Source organism: Ammospiza nelsoni, chromosome 8, assembly GCF_027579445.1.
Source record: "Ammospiza nelsoni isolate bAmmNel1 chromosome 8, bAmmNel1.pri, whole genome shotgun sequence".
Lineage (NCBI taxonomy): Eukaryota > Metazoa > Chordata > Aves > Passeriformes > Passerellidae > Ammospiza > Ammospiza nelsoni.
This window is the reverse complement of record NC_080640.1, coordinates 36,128,288-36,147,604: the sequence shown is the minus strand read 5'-3', so window position 1 is coordinate 36,147,604 and position 19,317 is coordinate 36,128,288.

Sequence of the window (19,317 nt, the reverse complement as noted above, 5' to 3'; positions counted from 1 at the left end):
CCCAGGAGCGGCTCTTAGCTCCGGAGAGCATCGTACCTTCGTCTTTAGCGTCTTTTGTGGTCTACATCCTAGCAGAAAGCTTTTCCACTCTGTCTGGCAAGGAAAACCTGCGGGAGCACAGAAAACATCTCCCATCGTGTTCTGGACGTTGCACGGATGTCTGCCAAGTGTTTGACAAGAAGGAAAGAAAAGTTGTCCAAAACAGCTTCCAATCGAATATTCATGTGATTGGAAACGTCAGGAAAGTGTAAGGTACTGTTTTCTATCAGTTGGCAAGCTGCGCACACAATCCCAGTGTTGTACAGCTTCCTTCTTCACCTTTCCGATGCTGCCGCTCTCTCCGGCTCCCGGAGCCGAAGAAGCGGCTTCTTCGCGCAAAGACGATTGTACCGCTCACAGTGCTCTCTTAGCGCCGCTTCTGCCGAAAGAAGCCCGGGAGCGGCTCTTAGCTCCGGAGAGCATCGTACCTTCGTCTTTAGCGTCTTTTGTGCTCTACATCCTAGCAGAAAGCTTTTCCACTCTGTCTGGCAAGGAAATCCTGCGGGAGCACAGAAAACATCTCCCATCGTGTTCTGGACGTTGCACGGAGTTCTGCCAAATGTTTGGCATGAAGGAAAGTAAAGTTGTCCAAAACAGCTTCCAATCGAATATTCATGTGATTGGAAACGTCAGGAAAGTGTAAGGTACTGTTTTCTATCAGTTGGCAAGCTGCGCACACAATCCCAGTGTTGTACAGCTTCCTTCTTCACCTTTCCGATGCTGCCGCTCTCTCTGGCTCCCAGAGCCGAAGAAGCGGCTTCTTCGCGCAAAGACGATTGTACCGCTCACAGTGCTCTCTTAGCGCCGCTTCTGCCGAAAGAAGCCCGGGAGCGGCTCTTAGCTCCGGAGAGCATCGTACCTTCGTCTTTAGCGTCTTTTGTGGTCTACATCCTAGCAGAAAGCTTTTCCACTCTGTCTGGCAAGGAAAACCTGCGGGAGCACAGAAAACATCTCCCATCGTGTTCTGGACCTTGCACGGACATCTGCCAAGTGTTTGGCATGAAGGAAAGAAAAGTTGTCCAAAACAGCTTCCAATCGAAGATTCATGTGATTGGAAACGTCAGGAAAGTGTAAGGTACTGTTTTCTATCAGTTGGCAAGCTGCGCACACAATCCCAGTGTTGTACAGCTTCCTTCTTCACCTTTCCGATGCTGCCGCTCTCTCCGGCTCCCGGAGCCGAAGAAGCGGCTTCTTCGCACAAAGACGATTGTACCGCTCACAGTGCTCTCTTAGCGCGGCTTCTGCCGAAAGAAGCCCGGGAGCGGCTCTTAGCTCCGGAGAGCATCGTACCTTCGTCTTTAGCGTCTTTTGTGCTCTACATCCTAGCAGAAAGCTTTTCCACTCTGTCTGGCAAGGAAAACCTGCGGGAGCACAGAAAACATCTCCCATCGTGTTCTGGACGTTGCACGGACGTCTGCCAAGTGTTTGGCATGAAGGAAAGAAAAGTTGTCCAAAACAGCTTCCAATCGAATATTCATGTGATTGGAAACGTCAGGAAAGTGTAAGGTACTGTTTTCTATCAGTCGGCAAGCTGCGCACACAATCCCAGTGTTGTCCAGCTTCCTTCTTCCCCTTTCCGATGCTGCCGCTCACTCCGGCTCCCGGAGCCGAAGAAGCGGCTTCTTCGCGCACAGACGATTGTACCGCTCACAGTGCTCTCCTTAACGCGGCTTCGGCCGAAAGAAGCCCGGGAGCGGCTCTTAGCTCCGGAGAGCATCGTACCTTCGTCTTTAGCGTCTTTTGTGCTCTACATCCTAGCAGAAAGCTTTTCCACTCTGTCTGGCAAGGAAAACCTGCGGGAGCACAGAAAACATCTCCCATCGTGTTCTGGACGTTGCACGGACGTCTGCCAAGTGTTTGGCATGAAGGAAAGAAAAGTTGTCCAAAACAGCTTCCAATCGAATATTCATGTGATTGGAAACGTCAGGAAAGTGTAAGGTACTGTTTTCTATCGGTTGGCAAGCTGCGCACACAATCCCAGTGTTGTACAGCTTCCTTCTTCACCTTTCCGATGCTGCCGCTCTCTCCGGCTCCCGGAGCCGAAGAAGCGGCTTCTTCGCGCACAGACGATTGTACCGCTCACAGTGCTCTCTTAGCGCCGCTTCTGCCGAAAGAAGCCCGGGAGCGGCTCTTAGCTCCGGAGAGCATTGTACCTTCGTCTTTAGCGTCTTTTGTGGTCTACATCCTAGCAGAAAGCTTTTCCACTCTGTCTGGCAAGGAAAACCTGCGGGAGCACAGAAAACATCTCCCATCGTGTTCTGGACGTTGCACGGAGGTCTGCCAAGTGTTTGGCATGAAGGAAAGAAACGTTGTCCAAAACAGCTTCCAATCGACTATTCATGTGATTGGAAACGTCAGGAAAGTGTAAGGTACTGTTTTCTATCAGTTGGCAAGCTGCGCACACAATCCCAGTGTTGTACAGCTTCCTTCTTCACCTTTCCGATGCTGCCGCTCTCTCCGGCTCCCGGAGCCGAAGAAGCGGCTTCTTCGCGCAAAGACGATTGTACCGCTCACAGTGCTCTCTTAGCGCCGCTTCTGCCGAAAGAAGCCCGGGAGCGGCTCTTAGCTCCGGAGAGCATCGTACCTTCGTCTTTAGCGTCTTTTGTGGTCTACATCCTAGCAGAAAGCTTTTCCACTCTGTCTGGCAAGGAAAACCTGCGGGAGCACAGAAAACATCTCCCATCGTGTTCTGGACGTTGCACGGAGGTCTGCCAAGTGTTTGGCATGAAGGAAAGAAAAGTTGTCCAAAACAGCTTCCAATCGAATATTCATGTGATTGGAAACGTCAGGAAAGTGTAAGGTACTGTTTTCTATCAGTTGGCAAGCTGCGCACACAATCCCAGTGTTGTACAGCTTCCTTCTTCACCTTTCCGATGCTGCCGCTCTCTCCGGCTCCCGGAGCCGAAGAAGCGGCTTCTTCGCGCACAGACGATTGTACCGCTCACAGTGCTCTCTTAGCGCCGCTTCTGCCGAAAGAAGGCCGGGAGCGGCTCTTAGCTCCGGAGAGCATCGTACCTTCGTCTTTAGCGTTTTTTGTGGTCTACATCCTAGCAGAAAGCTTTTCCACTCTGTCTGGCAAGGAAAACCTGCGGGAGCACAGAAAACATCTCCCATCGTGTTCTGGACGTTGCACGGAGATCTGCCAAGTGTTTGGCATGAAGGAAAGAAAAGTTGTCCAAAACAGCTTCCAATCGAATATTCATGTGATTGGAAACGTCAGGAAAGTGTAAGGTACTGTTTTCTATCAGTTGGCAAGCTGCGCACACAATCCCAGTGTTGTACAGCTTCCTTCTTCACCTTTCCGATGCTGCCGCTCTCTCCGGCTCCAGGAGCCGAAGAAGCAGCTTCTTCGCGCATAGACGATTGTACTGCTCACAGTGCTCTCTTAGCGCCGCTTCTGCCGAAAGAAGCCCGGGAGCGGCTCTTAGCTCCGGAGAGCATCGTACCTTCGTCTTTAGCGTCTTTTGTGGTCTACATCCTAGCAGAAAGCTTTTCCACTCTGTCTGGCAAGGAAAACCTGCGGGAGCACAGAAAACATCTCCCATCGTGTTCTGGACGTTGCACGGACGTCTGCCAAGTGTTTGGCATGAAGGAAAGAAAAGTTGTCCAAAACAGCTTCTTATCGAATATTCATGTGATTGGAAACGTCAGGAAAGTGTAAGGTACTGTTTTCTATCAGTTGGCAAGCTGCGCACACAATCCCAGTGTTGTACAGCTTCCTTCTTCACCTTTCCGATGCTGCCGCTCTCTCCGGCTCCCGGAGCCGAAGAAGCGGCTTCTTCGCGCAAAGACGATTGTACCGCTCACAGTGCTCTCTTAGCGCCGCTTCTGCCGAAAGAAGCCCGGGAGCGGCTCTTAGCTCCGGAGAGCATCGTACCTTCGTCTTTAGTGTCTTTTGTGGTCTACATCCTAGCAGAAAGCTTTTCCACTCTGTCTGGCAAGGAAAACCTGCGGGAGCACAGAAAACATCTCCCATCGTGTTCTGGACGTTGCACGGAGGTCTGCCAAGTGTTTGACAAGAAGGAAAGAAAAGTTGTCCAAAACAGCTTCTTATCGAATATTCATGTGATTGGAAACGTCAGGAAAGTGTAAGGTACTGTTTTCTATCAGTTGGCAAGCTGCGCACACAATCCCAGTGTTGTACAGCTTCCTTCTTCACCTTTCCGATGCTGCCGCTCTCTCCGGCTCCCGGAGCCGAAGAAGCGGCTTCTTCGCGCATAGACGATTGTACTGCTCACAGTGCTCTCTTAGCGCCGCTTCTGCCGAAAGAAGCCCGGGAGCGGCTCTTAGCTCCGGAGAGCATCGTACCTTCGTCTTTAGCGTCTTTTGTGCTCTACATCCTAGCAGAAAGCTTTTCCACTCTGTCTGGCAAGGAAAACCTGCGGGAGCACAGAAAACATCTCCCATCGTGTTCTGGACGTTGCACGGAGGTCTGCCAAGTGTTTGACAAGAACGAAAGAAAAGTTGTCCAAAACAGCTTCTTATCGAATATTCATGTGATTGGAAACGTCAGGAAAGTGTAAGGTACTGTTTTCTATCAGTTGGCAAGCTGCGCACACAATCCCAGTGTTGTACAGCTTCCTTCTTCACCTTTCCGATGCTGCCGCTCTCTCCGGCTCCCGGAGCCGAAGAAGCGGCTTCTTCGCGCATAGACGATTGTACTGCTCACAGTGCTCTCTTAGCGCCGCTTCTGCCGAAAGAAGCCCGGGAGCGGCTCTTAGCTCCGGAGAGCATCGTACCTTCGTCTTTAGCGTCTTTTGTGGTCTACATCCTAGCAGAAAGCTTTTCCACTCTGTCTGGCAAGGAAAACCTGCGGGAGCACAGAAAACATCTCCCATCGTGTTCTGGACGTTGCACGGAGGTCTGCCAAGTGTTTGGCATGAAGGAAAGAAAAGTTGTCCAAAACAGCTTCCAATCGAATATTCATGTGATTGGAAACGTCAGGAAAGTGTAAGGTACTGTTTTCTATCAGTTGGCAAGCTGCGCACACAATCCCAGTGTTGTACAGCTTCCTTCTTCACCTTTCCGATGCTGCCGCTCTCTCCGGCTCCAGGAGCCGAAGAAGCGGCTTCTTCGCGCACAGACGATTGTACCGCTCACAGTGCTCTCTTAGCGCCGCTTCTGCCGAAAGAAGCCCGGGAGCGGCTCTTAGCTCCGGAGAGCATCGTACCTTCGTCTTTAGCGTCTTTTGTGGTCTACATCCTAGCAGAAAGCTTTTCCACTCTGTCTGGCAAGGAAAACCTGCGGGAGCACAGAAAACATCTCCCATCGTGTTCTGGACGTTGCACGGACGTCTGCCAAGTGTTTGGCATGAAGGAAAGAAAAGTTGTCCAAAACAGCTTCCAATCGAATATTCATGTGATTGGAAACGTCAGGAAAGTGTAAGGTACTGTTTTCTATCAGTTGGCAAGCTGCGCACACAATCCCAGTGTTGTACAGCTTCCTTCTTCACCTTTCCGATGCTGCCGCTCTCTCCGGCTCCCGGAGCCGAAGAAGCGGCTTCTTCGCGCAAAGACGATTGTACCGGTCACGGGGCTCTCTTAGCGCCGCTTCTGCCGAAAGAAGCCCGGGAGCGGCTCTTAGCTCCGGAGAGCATCGTACCTTCGTCTTTAGCGTCTTTTGTGGTCTACATCCTAGCAGAAAGCTTTTCAACTCTGTCTGGCAAGGAAAACCTGCGGGAGCACAGAAAAAATCTCCCATCGTCTTCTGGACGTTTCACGGAGGTCTGCAAAGTTTTTGGCATGAAGGAAAGAAAAGTTGTCCAAAACAGCTTCCAATCGAAGATTCATGTGATTGGAAACGTCAGGAAAGTGTAAGGTACTGTTTTCTATCAGTTGGCAAGCTGCGCACACAATCCCAGTGTTGTACAGCTTCCTTCTTCACCTTTCCGATGCTGCCGCTCTCTCCGGCTCCCGGAGCCGAAGAAGCGGCTTCTTCGCGCAAAGACGATTGTACCGCTCACAGTGCTCTCTTAGCGCCGCTTCTGCCGAAAGAAGCCCGGGAGCGGCTCTTAGCTCCGGAGAGCATCGTACCTTCGTCTTTAGCGTCTTTTGTGGTCTACATCCTAGCAGAAAGCTTTTCCACTCTGTCTGGCAAGGAAAACCTGCGGGAGCACAGAAAACATCTCCCATCGTGTTCTGGACGTTGCACGGACGTCTGCCATGTGTTTGACAAGAAGGAAAGAAAAGTTGTCCAAAACAGCTTCCAATCGAATATTCATGTGATTGGAAACGTCAGGAAAGTGTAAGGTACTGTTTTCTATCAGTTGGCAAGCTGCGCACACAATCCCAGTGTTGTACAGCTTCCTTCTTCACCTTTCCGATGTTGCCGCTCTCTCCGGCTCCCGGAGCCGAAGAAGCGGCTTCTTCGCGCATAGACGATTGTACCGCTCACAGTGCTCTCTTAGCGCCGCTTCTGCCGAAAGAAGCCCGGGAGCGGCTCTTAGCTCCGGAGAGCATCGTACTTCGTCTTTAGCGTCTTTTGTGCTCTACATCCTAGCAGAAAGCTTTTCCACTCTGTCTGGCAAGGAAAACCTGCGGGAGCACAGAAAACATCTCCCATCGTGTTCTGGACGTTGCACGGAGGTCTGCCAAGTGTTTGACAAGAAGGAAAGAAAAGTTGTCCAAAACAGCTTCTTATCGAATATTCATGTGATTGGAAACGTCAGGAAAGTGTAAGGTACTGTTTTCTATCAGTTGGCAAGCTGCGCACACAATCCCAGTGTTGTACAGCTTCCTTCTTCACCTTTCCGATGCTGCCGCTCTCTCCGGCTCCCGGAGCCGAAGAAGCGGCTTCTTCGCGCAAAGACGATTGTGCCGCTCACAGTGCTCTCTTAGCGCCGCTTCTGCCGAAAGAAGCCCGGGAGCGGCTCTTAGCTCCGGAGAGCATCGTACCTTCGTCTTTAGCGTCTTTTGTGGTCTACATCCTAGCAGAAAGCTTTTCCACTCTGTCTGGCAAGGAAAACCTGCGGGAGCACAGAAAACATCTCCCATCGTGTTCTGGACGTTGCACGGACGTCTGCCAAGTGTTTGACAAGAACGAAAGAAAAGTTGTCCAAAACAGCTTCCTATCGAATATTCATGTGATTGGAAACGTCAGGAAAGTGTAAGGTACTGTTTTCTATCAGTTGGCAAGCTGCGCACACAATCCCAGTGTTGTACAGCTTCCTTCTTCACCTTTCCGATGCTGCCGCTCTCTCCGGCTCCCGGAGCCGAAGAAGCGGCTTCTTCGCGCATAGACGATTGTACTGCTCACAGTGCTCTCTTAGCGCCGCTTCTGCCGAAAGAAGCCCGGGAGCGGCTCTTAGCTCCGGAGAGCATCGTACCTTCGTCTTTAGCGTCTTTTGTGGTCTACATCCTAGCAGAAAGCTTTTCCACTCTGTCTGGCAAGGAAAACCTGCGGGAGCACAGAAAACATCTCCCATCGTGTTCTGGACGTTGCACGGAGGTCTGCCAAGTGTTTGACAAGAACGAAAGAAAAGTTGTCCAAAACAGCTTCTTATCGAATATTCATGTGATTGGAAACGTCAGGAAAGTGTAAGGTACTGTTTTCTATCAGTTGGCAAGCTGCGCACACAATCCCAGTGTTGTACAGCTTCCTTCTTCACCTTTCCGATGCTGCCGCTCTCTCCGGCTCCCGGAGCCGAAGAAGCGGCTTCTTCGCGCATAGACGATTGTACTGCTCACAGTGCTCTCTTAGCGCCGCTTCTGCCGAAAGAAGCCCGGGAGCGGCTCTTAGCTCCGGAGAGCATCGTACCTTCGTCTTTAGCGTCTTTTGTGGTCTACATCCTAGCAGAAAGCTTTTCCACTCTGTCTGGCAAGGAAAACCTGCGGGAGCACAGAAAACATCTCCCATCGTGTTCTGGACGTTGCACGGAGGTCTGCCAAGTGTTTGGCATGAAGGAAAGAAAAGTTGTCCAAAACAGCTTCCAATCGAATATTCATGTGATTGGAAACGTCAGGAAAGTGTAAGGTACTGTTTTCTATCAGTTGGCAAGCTGCGCACACAATCCCAGTGTTGTACAGCTTCCTTCTTCACCTTTGCGATGCTGCCGCTCTCTCCGGCTCCCGGAGCCGAAGAAGCGGCTTCTTCGCGCAAAGACGATTGTACCGGTCACGGGGCTCTCTTAGCGCCGCTTCTGCCGAAAGAAGCCCGGGAGCGGCTCTTAGCTCCGGAGAGCATCGTACCTTCGTCTTTAGCGTCTTTTGTGGTCTACATCCTAGCAGAAAGCTTTTCCACTCTGTCTGGCAAGGAAAACCTGCGGGAGCACAGAAAACATCTCCCATCGTCTTCTGGACGTTGCACGGAGGTCTGCCAAGTGTTTGACAAGAAGGAAAGAAAAGTTGTCCAAAACAGCTTCCAATCGAAGATTCATGTGATTGGAAACGTCAGGAAAGTGTAAGGTACTGTTTTCTATCAGTTGGCAAGCTGCGCACACAATCCCAGTGTTGTACAGCTTCCTTCTTCACCTTTCCGATGCTGCCGCTCTCTCCGGCTCCCGGAGCCGAAGAAGCGGCTTCTTCGCGCAAAGACGATTGTACCGCTCACAGTGCTCTCTTAGTGCCGCTTCTGCCGAAAGAAGCCCAGGAGCGGCTCTTAGCTCCGGAGAGCATCGTACCTTCGTCTTTAGCGTCTTTTGTGGTCTACATCCTAGCAGAAAGCTTTTCCACTCTGTCTGGCAAGGAAAACCTGCGGGAGCACAGAAAACATCTCCCATCGTGTTCTGGACGTTGCACGGATGTCTGCCAAGTGTTTGACAAGAAGGAAAGAAAAGTTGTCCAAAACAGCTTCCAATCGAATATTCATGTGATTGGAAACGTCAGGAAAGTGTAAGGTACTGTTTTCTATCAGTTGGCAAGCTGCGCACACAATCCCAGTGTTGTACAGCTTCCTTCTTCACCTTTCCGATGCTGCCGCTCTCTCCGGCTCCCGGAGCCGAAGAAGCGGCTTCTTCGCGCACAGACGATTGTACCGCTCACAGTGCTCTCTTAGCGCCGCTTCTGCCGAAAGAAGCCCGGGAGCGGCTCTTAGCTCCGGAGAGCATCGTACCTTCGTCTTTAGCGTCTTTTGTGGTCTACATCCTAGCAGAAAGCTTTTCCACTCTGTCTGGCAAGGAAAACCTGCGGGAGCACAGAAAACATCTCCCATCGTGTTCTGGACGTTGCACGGACGTCTGCCAAGTGTTTGGCATGAAGGAAAGAAAAGTTGTCCAAAACAGCTTCCAATCGAATATTCATGTGATTGGAAACGTCAGGAAAGTGTAAGGTACTGTTTTCTATCAGTTGGCAAGCTGCGCACACAATCCCAGTGTTGTACAGCTTCCTTCTTCACCTTTCCGATGCTGCCGCTCTCTCCGGCTCCCGGAGCCGAAGAAGCGGCTTCTTCGCGCAAAGACGATTGTACCGCTCACAGTGCTCTCTTAGCGCCGCTTCTGCCGAAAGAAGGCCGGGAGCGGCTCTTAGCTCCGGAGAGCATCGTACCTTCGTCTTTAGCGTCTTTTGTGGTCTACATCCTAGCAGAAAGCTTTTCCACTCTGTCTGGCAAGGAAAACCTGCGGGAGCACAGAAAACATCTCCCATCGTGTTCTGGACGTTGCACGGAGTTCTGCCAAATGTTTGGCATGAAGGAAAGTAAAGTTGTCCAAAACAGCTTCCAATCGAATATTCATGTGATTGGAAACGTCAGGAAAGTGTAAGGTACTGTTTTCTATCAGTTGGCAAGCTGCGCACACAATCCCAGTGTTGTACAGCTTCCTTCTTCACCTTTCCGATGCTGCCGCTCTCTCTGGCTCCCAGAGCCGAAGAAGCGGCTTCTTCGCGCAAAGACGATTGTACCGCTCACAGTGCTCTCTTAGCGCCGCTTCTGCCGAAAGAAGCCCGGGAGCGGCTCTTAGCTCCGGAGAGCATCGTACCTTCGTCTTTAGCGTCTTTTGTGGTCTACATCCTAGCAGAAAGCTTTTCCACTCTGTCTGGCAAGGAAAACCTGCGGGAGCACAGAAAACATCTCCCATCGTGTTCTGGACCTTGCACGGACATCTGCCAAGTGTTTGGCATGAAGGAAAGAAAAGTTGTCCAAAACAGCTTCCAATCGAAGATTCATGTGATTGGAAACGTCAGGAAAGTGTAAGGTACTGTTTTCTATCAGTTGGCAAGCTGCGCACACAATCCCAGTGTTGTACAGCTTCCTTCTTCACCTTTCCGATGCTGCCGCTCTCTCCGGCTCCCGGAGCCGAAGAAGCGGCTTCTTCGCGCAAAGACGATTGTACCGCTCACAGTGCTCTCTTAGCGCGGCTTCTGCCGAAAGAAGCCCGGGAGCGGCTCTTAGCTCCGGAGAGCATCGTACCTTCGTCTTTAGCGTCTTTTGTGGTCTACATCCTAGCAGAAAGCTTTTCCACTCTGTCTGGCAAGGAAAACCTGCGGGAGCACAGAAAACATCTCCCATCGTGTTCTGGACGTTGCACGGACGTCTGCCAAGTGTTTGGCATGAAGGAAAGAAAAGTTGTCCAAAACAGCTTCCAATCGAATATTCATGTGATTGGAAACGTCAGGAAAGTGTAAGGTACTGTTTTCTATCAGTCGGCAAGCTGCGCACACAATCCCAGTGTTGTCCAGCTTCCTTCTTCCCCTTTCCGATGCTGCCGCTCACTCCGGCTCCCGGAGCCGAAGAAGCGGCTTCTTCGCGCACAGACGATTGTACCGCTCACAGTGCTCTCCTTAACGCGGCTTCGGCCGAAAGAAGCCCGGGAGCGGCTCTTAGCTCCGGAGAGCATCGTACCTTCGTCTTTAGCGTCTTTTGTGCTCTACATCCTAGCAGAAAGCTTTTCCACTCTGTCTGGCAAGGAAAACCTGCGGGAGCACAGAAAACATCTCCCATCGTGTTCTGGACGTTGCACGGACGTCTGCCAAGTGTTTGGCATGAAGGAAAGAAAAGTTGTCCAAAACAGCTTCCAATCGAATATTCATGTGATTGGAAACGTCAGGAAAGTGTAAGGTACTGTTTTCTATCGGTTGGCAAGCTGCGCACACAATCCCAGTGTTGTACAGCTTCCTTCTTCACCTTTCCGATGCTGCCGCTCTCTCCGGCTCCCGGAGCCGAAGAAGCGGCTTCTTCGCGCACAGACGATTGTACCGCTCACAGTGCTCTCTTAGCGCCGCTTCTGCCGAAAGAAGCCCGGGAACGGCTCTTAGCTCTGGAGAGCATCGTACCTTCGTCTTTAGCGTCTTTTGTGCTCTACATCCTAGCAGAAAGCTTTTCAACTCTGTCTGGCAAGGAAAACCTGCAGGAGCACAGAAAACATCTCCCATCGTGTTCTGGACGTTGCACGGAGGTCTGCCAAGTGTTTGACAAGAAGGAAAGAAAAGTTGTCCTAAACAGCTTCCAATCGAATATTCATGTGATTGGAAACGTCAGGAAAGTGTAAGGTCCTGTTTTCTATCAGTTGGCAAGCTGCGCACACAATCCCAGTGTTGTACAGCTTCCTTCTTCACCTTTCCGATGCTGCCGCTCTCTCCGGCTCCCGGAGCCGAAGAAGCGGCTTCTTCGCGCACAGACGATTGTACCGCTCACAGTGCTCTCTTAGCGCCGCTTCTGACGAAAGAAGCCCGGGAGCGGCTCTTAGCTCCGGAGAGCATCGTACCTTCGTCTTTAGCGTCTTTTGTGCTCTACATCCTAGCAGAAAGCTTTTCCACTCTGTCTGGCAAGGAAAACCTGCGGGAGCACAGAAAACATCTCCCATCGTGTTCTGGACGTTGCCCCGAGATCTGCCAAGTGTTTGGCATGAAGGAAAGAAAAGTTTTCCAAAACAGCTTCCAATCGAATATGTATGTGATTGGAAATGTCAGGAGAGTGTAAGGTACTGTTTTCTATCAGTTGGCAAGCTGCGCACACAATCCCAGTGTTGTACAGCTTCCTTCTTCACCTTTCCGATGCTGCCGCTCTCTCCGGCTCCCGGAGCCGAAGAAGCGGCTTCTTCGCGCAAAGACGATTGTACCGCTCACAGTGCTCTCTTAGCGCCGCTTCTGCCGAAAGAAGCCCGGGAGCGGCTCTTAGCTCCGGAGAGCATCGTACCTTCGTCTTTAGCGTCTTTTGTGGTCTACATCCTAGCAGAAAGCTTTTCCACTCTGTCTGGCAAGGAAAACCTGCGGGAGCACAGAAAACATCTCCCATCGTGTTCTGGACGTTGCACGGACGTCTGCCAAGTGTTTGGCATGAAGGAAAGAAAAGTTGTCCAAAACAGCTTCCAATCGAATATTCATGTGATTGGAAACGTCAGGAAAGTGTAAGGTACTGTTTTCTATCAGTTGGCAAGCTGCGCACACAATCCCAGTGTTGTACAGCTTCCTTCTTCACCTTTCCGATGCTGCCGCTCTCTCCGGCTCCCGGAGCCGAAGAAGTGGCTTCTTCGCGCACAGACGATTGTACCGCTCACAGTGCTCTCTTAGCGCGGCTTCTGCCGAAAGAAGCCCGGGAGCGGCTCTTAGCTCCGGAGAGCATCGTACCTTCGTCTTTAGCGTCTTTTGTGCTCTACATCCTAGCAGAAAGCTTTTCCACTCTGTCTGGCAAGGAAAACCTGCGGGAGCACAGAAAACATCTCCCATCGTGTTCTGGACGTTGCACGGACGTCTGCCAAGTGTTTGACAAGAAGGAAAGAAAAGTTGTCCAAAACAGCTTCTTATCGAATATTCATGTGATTGGAAACATCAGGAAAGTGTAAGGTACTGTTTTCTATCAGTTGGCAAGCTGCGCACACAATCCCAGTGTTGTACAGCTTCCTTCTTCACCTTTCCGATGCTGCCGCTCTCTCCGGCTCCCGGAGCCGAAGAAGCGGCTTCTTCGCGCATAGACGATTGTACTGCTCACAGTGCTCTCTTAGCGCCGCTTCTGCCGAAAGAAGGCCGGGAGCGGCTCTTAGCTCCGGAGAGCATCGTACCTTCGTCTTTAGCGTCTTTTGTGGTCTACATCCTAGCAGAAAGCTTTTCCACTCTGTCTGGCAAGGAAAACCTGCGGGAGCACAGAAAACATCTCCCATCGTGTTCTGGACGTTGCATGGAGGTCTGCCAAGTGTTTGACAAGAAGGAAAGAAAAGTTGTCCAAAACAGCTTCCAATCGAAGATTCATGTGATTGGAAACATCAGGAAAGTGTAAGGTACTGTTTTCTATCAGTTGGCAAGCTGCGCACACAATCCCAGTGTTGTACAGCTTCCTTCTTCACCTTTCCGATGCTGCCGCTCACTCCGGCTCCCGGAGCCGAAGAAGCGGCTTCTTCGCGCATAGACGATTGTACCGCTCACAGTGCTCTCTTAGCGCCGCTTCTGCCGAAAGAAGCCCGGGAGCGGCTCTTAGCTCCGGAGAGCATCGTACTTCGTCTTTAGCGTCTTTTGTGGTCTACATCCTAGCAGAAAGCTTTTCCACTCTGTCTGGCAAGGAAAACCTGCGGGAGCACAGAAAACATCTCCCATCGTGTTCTGGACGTTGCACGGACGTCTGCCAAGTGTTTGACAAGAACGAAAGAAAAGTTGTCCAAAACAGCTTCCTATCGAATATTCATGTGATTGGAAACGTCAGGAAAGTGTAAGGTACTGTTTTCTATCAGTTGGCAAGCTGCGCACACAATCCCAGTGTTGTACAGCTTCCTTCTTCACCTTTCCGATGCTGCCACTCTCTCCGGCTCCCGGAGCCGAAGAAGCGGCTTCTTCGCGCATAGACGATTGTACTGCTCACAGTGCTCTCTTAGCGCCGCTTCTGCCGAAAGAAGCCCGGGAGCGGCTCTTAGCTCCGGAGAGCATCGTACCTTCGTCTTTAGCGTCTTTTGTGGTCTACATCCTAGCAGAAAGCTTTTCCACTCTGTCTGGCAAGGAAAACCTGCGGGAGCACAGAAAACATCTCCCATCGTGTTCTGGACGTTGCACGGAGGTCTGCCAAGTGTTTGACAAGAACGAAAGAAAAGTTGTCCAAAACAGCTTCTTATCGAATATTCATGTGATTGGAAACGTCAGGAAAGTGTAAGGTACTGTTTTCTATCAGTTGGCAAGCTGCGCACACAATCCCAGTGTTGTACAGCTTCCTTCTTCACCTTTGCGATGCTGCCGCTCTCTCCGGCTCCCGGAGCCGAAGAAGCGGCTTCTTCGCGCATAGACGATTGTACTGCTCACAGTGCTCTCTTAGCGCCGCTTCTGCCGAAAGAAGCCCGGGAGCGGCTCTTAGCTCCGGAGAGCATCGTACCTTCGTCTTTAGCGTCTTTTGTGGTCTACATCCTAGCAGAAAGCTTTTCCACTCTGTCTGGCAAGGAAAACCTGCGGGAGCACAGAAAACATCTCCCATCGTGTTCTGGACGTTGCACGGAGGTCTGCCAAGTGTTTGGCATGAAGGAAAGAAAAGTTGTCCAAAACAGCTTCCAATCGAATATTCATGTGATTGGAAACGTCAGGAAAGTGTAAGGTACTGTTTTCTATCAGTTGGCAAGCTGCGCACACAATCCCAGTGTTGTACAGCTTCCTTCTTCACCTTTGCGATGCTGCCGCTCTCTCCGGCTCCCGGAGCCGAAGAAGCGGCTTCTTCGCGCACAGACGATTGTACCGCTCACAGTGCTCTCTCAGCGCCGCTTCTGCCGAAAGAAGCCCGGGAGCGGCTCTTAGCTCCGGAGAGCATCGTACCTTCGTCTTTAGCGTCTTTTGTGGTCTACATCCTAGCAGAAAGCTTTTCCACTCTGTCTGGCAAGGAAAACCTGCGGGAGCACAGAAAACACATCCCATCGTGTTCTGGACGTTGCACGGACGTCTGCCAAGTGTTTGGCATGAAGGAAAGAAAAGTTGTCCAAAACAGCTTCCAATCGAATATTCATGTGATTGGAAACGTCAGGAAAGTGTAAGGTACTGTTTTCTATCAGTTGGCAAGCTGCGCACACAATCCCAGTGTTGTACAGCTTCCTTCTTCACCTTTCCGATGCTGCCGCTCTCTCCGGCTCCCGGAGCCGAAGAAGCGGCTTCTTCGCGCAAAGACGATTGTACCGGTCACGGGGCTCTCTTAGCGCCGCTTCTGCCGAAAGAAGCCCGGGAGCGGCTCTTAGCTCCGGAGAGCATCGTACCTTCGTCTTTAGCGTCTTTTGTGGTCTACATCCTAGCAGAAAGCTTTTCAACTCTGTCTGGCAAGGAAAACCTGCGGGAGCACAGAAAACATCTCCCATCGTCTTCTGGACGTTGCACGGAGGTCTGCCAAGTGTTTGACAAGAAGGAAAGAAAAGTTGTCCAAAACAGCTTCCAATCGAAGATTCATGTGATTGGAAACGTCAGGAAAGTGTAAGGTACTGTTTTCTATCAGTTGGCAAGCTGCGCACACAATCCCAGTGTTGTACAGCTTCCTTCTTCACCTTTCCGATGCTGCCGCTCTCTCCGGCTCCCGGAGCCGAAGAAGCGGCTTCTTCGCGCAAAGACGATTGTACCGCTCACAGTGCTCTCTTAGTGCCGCTTCTGCCGAAAGAAGCCCAGGAGCGGCTCTTAGCTCCGGAGAGCATCGTACCTTCGTCTTTAGCGTCTTTTGTGGTCTACATCCTAGCAGAAAGCTTTTCCACTCTGTCTGGCAAGGAAAACCTGCGGGAGCACAGAAAACATCTCCCATCGTGTTCTGGACGTTGCACGGATGTCTGCCAAGTGTTTGACAAGAAGGAAAGAAAAGTTGTCCAAAACAGCTTCCAATCGAATATTCATGTGATTGGAAACGTCAGGAAAGTGTAAGGTACTGTTTTCTATCAGTTGGCAAGCTGCGCACACAATCCCAGTGTTGTACAGCTTCCTTCTTCACCTTTCCGATGCTGCCGCTCTCTCCGGCTCCCGGAGCCGAAGAAGCGGCTTCTTCGCGCACAGACGATTGTACCGCTCACAGTGCTCTCTTAGCGCCGCTTCTGCCGAAAGAAGCCCGGGAGCGGCTCTTATCTCCGGAGAGCATCGTACCTTCGTCTTTAGCGTCTTTTGTGGTCTACATCCTAGCAGAAAGCTTTTCCACTCTGTCTGGCAAGGAAAACCTGCGGGAGCACAGAAAACATCTCCCATCGTGTTCTGGACGTTGCACGGACGTCTGCCAAGTGTTTGGCATGAAGGAAAGAAAAGTTGTCCAAAACAGCTTCCAATCGAATATTCATGTGATTGGAAACGTCAGGAAAGTGTAAGGTACTGTTTTCTATCAGTTGGCAAGCTGCGCACACAATCCCAGTGTTGTACAGCTTCCTTCTTCACCTTTCCGATGCTGCCGCTCTCTCCGGCTCCCGGAGCCGAAGAAGCGGCTTCTTCGCGCAAAGACGATTGTACCGCTCACAGTGCTCTCTTAGCGCCGCTTCTGCCGAAAGAAGGCCGGGAGCGGCTCTTAGCTCCGGAGAGCATCGTACCTTCGTCTTTAGCGTCTTTTGTGGTCTACATCCTAGCAGAAAGCTTTTCCACTCTGTCTGGCAAGGAAAACCTGCGGGAGCACAGAAAACATCTCCCATCGTGTTCTGGACGTTGCACGGAGTTCTGCCAAATGTTTGGCATGAAGGAAAGAAAAGTTGTCCAAAACAGCTTCCAATCGAATATTCATGTGATTGGAAACGTCAGGAAAGTGTAAGGTACTGTTTTCTATCAGTTGGCAAGCTGCGCACACAATCCCAGTGTTGTACAGCTTCCTTCTTCACCTTTCCGATGCTGCCGCTCTCTCTGGCTCCCAGAGCCGAAGAAGCGGCTTCTTCGCGCAAAGACGATTGTACCGCTCACAGTGCTCTCTTAGCGCCGCTTCTGCCGAAAGAAGCCCGGGAGCGGCTCTTAGCTCCGGAGAGCATCGTACCTTCGTCTTTAGCGTCTTTTGTGGTCTACATCCTAGCAGAAAGCTTTTCCACTCTGTCTGGCAAGGAAAACCTGCGGGAGCACAGAAAACATCTCCCATCGTGTTCTGGACCTTGCACGGACATTTGCCAAGTGTTTGGCATGAAGGAAAGAAAAGTTGTCCAAAACAGCTTCCAATCGAAGATTCATGTGATTGGAAACGTCAGGAAAGTGTAAGGTACTGTTTTCTATCAGTTGGCAAGCTGCGCACACAATCCCAGTGTTGTACAGCTTCCTTCTTCACCTTTCCGATGCTGCCGCTCTCTCCGGCTCCCGGAGCCGAAGAAGCGGCTTCTTCGCGCAAAGACGATTGTACCGCTCACAGTGCTCTCTTAGCGCCGCTTCTGCCGAAAGAAGCCCGGGAGCGGCTCTTAGCTCCGGAGAGCATCGTACCTTCGTCTTTAGCGTCTTTTGTGCTCTACATCCTAGCAGAAAGCTTTTCCACTCTGTCTGGCAAGGAAAACCTGCGGGAGCACAGAAAACATCTCCCATCGTGTTCTGGACGTTGCACGGACGTCTGCCAAGTGTTTGGCATGAAGGAAAGAAAAGTTGTCCAAAACAGCTTCCAATCGAATATTCATGTGATTGGAAACGTCAGGAAAGTGTAAGGTACTGTTTTCTATCAGTCGGCAAGCTGCGCACACAATCCCAGTGTTGTCCAGCTTCCTTCTTCCCCTTTCCGATGCTGCCGCTCTCTCCGGCTCCCGGAGCCGAAGAAGCGGCTTCTTCGCGCACAGACGATTGTACCGCTCACAGTGCTCTCCTTAACGCGGCTTCGGCCGAAAGAAGCCCGGGAGCGGCTCTTAGCTCCGGAGAGCATCGTACCTTCGTCTTTAGCGTCTTTTGTGCTCTACATCCTAGCAGAAAGCTTTTCCACTCTGTCTGGCAAGGAAAACCTGCGGGAGCACAGAAAACATCTCCCATCGTGTTCTGGACGTTGCACGGACGTCTGCCAAGTGTTTGGCATGAAGGAAAGAAAAGTTGTCCAAAACAGCTTCCAATCGAATATTCATGTGATTGGAAACGTCAGGAAAGTGTAAGGTACTGTTTTCTATCGGTTGGCAAGCTGCGCACACAATCCCAGTGTTGTACAGCTTCCTTCTTCACCTTTCCGATGCTGCCGCTCTCTCCGGCTCCCGGAGCCGAAGAAGCGGCTTCTTCGCGCACAGACGATTGTACCGCTCACAGTGCTCTCTTAGCGCCGCTTCTGCCGAAAGAAGCCCGGGAACGGCTCTTAGCTCCGGAGAGCATCATACCTTCGTCTTTAGCGTCTTTTGTGCTCTACATCCTAGCAGAAAGCTTTTCAACTCTGTCTGGCAAGGAAAACCTGCGGGAGCACAGAAAACATCTCCCATCGTGTTCTGGACGTTGCACGGAGGTCTGCCAAGTGTTTGACAAGAAGGAAAGAAAAGTTGTCCTAAACAGCTTCCAATCGAATATTCATGTGATTGGAAACGTCAGGAAAGTGTAAGGTACTGTTTTCTATCAGTTGGCAAGCTGCGCACACAATCCCAGTGTTGTACAGCTTCCTTCTTCACCTTTCCGATGCTGCCGCTCTCTCCGGCTCCTGGAGCCGAAGAAGCGGCTTCTTCGCGCACAGACGATTGTACCGCTCACAGTGCTCTCTTAGCGCCGCTTCTGACGAAAGAGGCCCGGGAGCGGCTCTTAGCTCCGGAGAGCATCGTACCTTCGTCTTTAGCGTCTTTTGTGGTCTACATCCTAGCAGAAAGCTTTTCCACTCTGTCTGGCAAGGAAAACCTGCGGGAGCACAGAAAACATCTCCCATCGTGTTCTGGACGTTGCCCCGAGATCTGCCAAGTGTTTGGCATGAAGGAAAGAAAAGTTGTCCAAAACAGCTTCCAATCGAATATTCATGTGATTGGAAACGTCAGGAGAGTGTAAGGTACTGTTTTCTATCAGTTGGCAAGCTGCGCACACAATCCCAGTGTTGTACAGCTTCCTTCTTCATCTTTCCGATGCTGCCGCTCTCTCCGGCTCCCGGAGCCGAAGAAGCGGCTTCTTCGCGCATAGACGATTGTACTGCTCACAGTGCTCTCTTAGCGCCGCTTCTGCCGAAAGAAGCCCGGGAGCGGCTCTTAGCTCCGGAGAGCATCGTACCTTCGTCTTTAGCGTCTTTTGTGGTCTACATCCTAGCAGAAAGCTTTTCCACTCTGTCTGGCAAGGAAAACCTGCGGGAGCACAGAAAACATCTCCCATCGTGTTCTGGACGTTGCATGGAGGTCTGCCAAGTGTTTGACAAGAAGGAAAGAAAAGTTGTCCAAAACAGCTTCCAATCGAAGATTCATGTGATTGGAAACGTCAGGAAAGTGTAAGGTACTGTTTTCTATCAGTTGGCAAGCTGCGCACACAATCCCAGTGTTGTACAGCTTCCTTCTTCACCTTTCCGATGCTGCCGCTCTCTCCGGCTCCCGGA